Source organism: Apteryx rowi, unplaced genomic scaffold, assembly GCF_003343035.1.
Source record: "Apteryx rowi isolate R43461 unplaced genomic scaffold, aptRow1 scaffold_1648, whole genome shotgun sequence".
NCBI classification, from domain to species: Eukaryota; Metazoa; Chordata; class Aves; order Apterygiformes; family Apterygidae; genus Apteryx; species Apteryx rowi.
The window spans coordinates 8,882-12,385 of record NW_020447917.1 but is presented as its reverse complement, the minus strand read 5'-3'; the positions used below and the strand labels follow the sequence as shown (position 1 = coordinate 12,385).

Sequence of the window (3,504 nt, the reverse complement as noted above, 5' to 3'; positions counted from 1 at the left end):
GGACTCCTGTCCCAGAGACATTTGCTCTGTGCTTGAAATGGGGCCTGAGATCATAGGCGTTCAGGATAATTCAGGTTGAAGGGACCGCAGGAGGCCTGTAGTGCAATGTGCTGCTCAAAGCAGGGTCAGGTAGAGGGTCAGAAACCAAAAAATGCCCCTGCCAAAGGACTTCTGGGGATGATAGTGAAGGAGAAGTCAGTAGAGGGTTGATGGGGTGGTACAAGTCCCATGGACAAAAGGATTTCCTTTTTCCACTTCTCCTGAGAATCAAATCCTCAGCTCTCCACAGAGAAGAAGCTGGGACACGAACTTTGCCACTGACATGGAGCCAGAGAATCTCCTGAGTCCCTTACAGACAGAGGCTGATCCAAAGGCCACCACCCCAATGGCACCAGACCCCCAGGCATGCCTGCCTTGTTGCTGGGCACCCTGCTGTCCCAGGCAGGAGGTTTGTGGGGAAAAGAGTAGGGTCTGCAGCCTGCAGCCCTGGCCACCCAGCAGGTGTGGTGGGATCCTGCTCCTCTAGATGAGACTGGGCTCTCCTGCATTTCCCCAGTGTGAAGCCTGCGTCCCCTCTGGCTGGGAATACAGCCCGGCAGAGAGGGCCAACACGGGAAATACAATCTCTGTTCCGGGGTGTGAAGAGAGAGGGGAGGTCAGAGGGGGATCTTCTCATGCCCTGAGCAGTGATTCCCTCCCTGCAGCCAGTACAGCCCTGCTGATGCCCTGTAACCTGTGAGCCCAGGAGATGGGACTGCAATCTGCTCTGGCTCTAAAGATTTCTCAGCCCTTAAGACGCAGGATGCAAAGCACCAGTCTGGGGACACCTCAGCAGTCGAAGGGCCTGAATACCTGGCGTGTTGTCTAGAACTTTTTTGGAGTCTCCCGGCACTGCTTTGACTCCTGTTGCCCATGGAGCAGACACAGTGAGCAAACATACCCCCAGCATGGTCCCCATGATAGCCCTTGCTGCTCCATCCCCCTCGGCCCTCCTGCCTGGCAACCTCCCATCAGTCCCCAGACCCTGCCCAGCCCTGATCCTGTTCCCCCGGGGTTATCAGAATGCATGCTCTGGGGTCTGCTGGGGTCTGAGCCCAAGGGGAGAGGCTAGGCAGGGCTGGCCATCCCCCCACACAGGTGCTGAGCCCAGCAGGCAGACAGAGCTGGTCACATTCAGAGATCACCCCTCTCCAGGATCATGCGGAATGGCCGGTGATGGAAATGGCTCTTACGAGAGGCTGGGTCTGGGAGGAGTTTCCTGGGACAGCTTCTCTTCTCTGTTCATGCAGCAACAAGATGGGATGGATTTTTGCACTGAGGCACCCTGCTTGAGGCTTCCCAGGGGAGGAGGATGGTCTACAGGCCCAGCAGATGACCCCAGGTCCTCCTCTGCATGCTCCCTGACAGTCCTGCAGAGGACCAGCAGAGGGCTCATCCTCCCAGCGATTACAGCTGGACATCCAGTCCTCCAGGTGTGCATGTAGCCTTGTTTGTGGGTAACGTTGGGGGTAACAGTCAGCATGCAGGGTGGGCAAGATTGTCTCAAGGAAATGTGCTGGGGACAGGGTGTGAGGGACAGCAGCTTTGGAGGAAGAGCCCAGCCTGCAGGCACTGCACCTGCAAGAACCTACTTCATTACAGAGATACTGTGATGGAGTCAGCTCTGACCCAGTGTTGTACAAAACTTTATATGGGCACCAGGTGAAACAGAGCAGTCTCAGTAAAGGTGGAATGAATCCAACCACTTCTGCAGCAACATGATAACAAGTCCTACTAATAATAGTAACAATTGTAATAATAAAAATGAAGTGAACAAAGAAAGCTCAGTCCTGGTACAGGACACAGGGGGAGTCATTTGTGGAGAGCAATGGCAATGTCACCACTGCTGAAAAATGTCCAAGAAATCACTTTCCTCAGGGCATCTTTGAGCTCCTTGTTCCTCATGCTGTAGATGAGGGGGTTCACTGTTGGAGGCACCACAGAATACAGAACAGCCACAGCCAAATCCAGAGCTGGGGAGGAGAGGGAGGGGGGCTTCAGGTAGGCAAACAGATCAGTGCTGACAAACAGGGAGAACACRGCCARGTGAGGGAGGCASGTGGAAAAGGCTTTGCGCCGGCCCTGCTCAGAGGGGATCCTCAGCACAGCAGTGAAGATCTGCACGTAGGACAGCACAATGAAAACAAAACACCCAAAGGCTAAGCAGGCACTAACTACAAGAAGCCAAACTTCCCTGAGGTAGGCGTCGGAGCAGGAGAGCTTGAGGATCTGCGGAACTTCACAGAAGAACTGGTCCACTGTGTTGCCTTGTCAGAGTGGTATTGAAAATGTGTTAGCAGTGTGCAACACAGAATAGAGAAAACCACTGCCCCAAGCAGCTGCTGCCATTTTGACACAAGCTCTGGTGCCCATGAGGGTCCCATAGTGCAGGGGTCTGCAGATGGCAACAAAGCGGTCATAGGCCATGACAGTGAGAAGAAAATACTCTCCTACTAACAAAAGGGCAACCAGAAAGGCTTGAGCAGCACATCCTGAGTAGGAAATGGCCCTGGTGTCCCACAGGGAATTGGCCATGGATTTGGGGACAGTGGTGGAGATGGAGCCAAGGTCCAGAACAGAGAAGCTGAGGAGGAAGAAGTACATGGGGGTGTGGAGGCGGTGGTCGCAGGCTACGGCTGTGATGATGAGGCCGTTGCCAGGAGGGCAGCCAGGTAGATGCCCAGGAAGAGCGAGAAGTGCAAGAGCTGCAGCTCCCGTGTGTCTGTGAATGACAGGAGGAGGAACTGGTTGAGGGAGCTGCTGTTGGACATTTTGCTATCTCCGGGCATGGGGGACTGTGCAAAGGAGAAAAGACACTGAGAAGTTAGGAGAGACTTTTCAAGCAAAGAAACCCCCAAATGCTGCAGTTCTCTGTTTGAGCTGGAGGATGATCACACTCATATGTTGCCCTAGAAAGAAACCAGCCCCTGATGAGAGCACATGAGTCCAGTTTCAAAGTGCACATCTCCAAACTTCTCCCCCTTTCTCAGGGCACCTGAGGGAGCTCTGCACACTCCCCTTCTAGCCAAGGATACACAGGGCTCTTTTCAGATGCCCACATACATCCTCCCACCACCATCTCCATACTCTCAGCATCTCTGCACCTTCCTCCTGGGGGTCTCAGATATCACAGAGGTGCTATGAGACAGCAGTGTCTTTCCAGGGGGCAGGTGGCAGCCTGGCAGGACACCACAGGGAAACGGTCAAGGACTGTTAGGACTGGAGGTGGCTCTCCTTAAAGGAGACTCAGCTCATTTCCCAGCTCAACAGACTGCATTTCCTGGAGCTCCACAAGTCAGAAGGGGGCTGGGGCAACCTCATTCCCATACAGACCCCTCTGTTCCACAACTTGCAGCATTAGTGTCTGAACTGCAGCTGAAAACCCCCAACCCCAGAGAGCCCAAGAGCAAGAACAGGAGCATCATGGACAGGAGGGAAAACAAGGAGCAAAATCATGATCCTGGT

General features: G+C 54.1%; 1 pseudogene; it reads right to left on the bottom strand.

Moving 5' to 3' along the window:
- Positions 1-1,905: 1,905 nt before the first annotated feature.
- LOC112963230 lies at positions 1,906-2,643 on the bottom strand (annotated as a pseudogene).
- Positions 2,644-3,504: the final 861 nt, after the last annotated feature.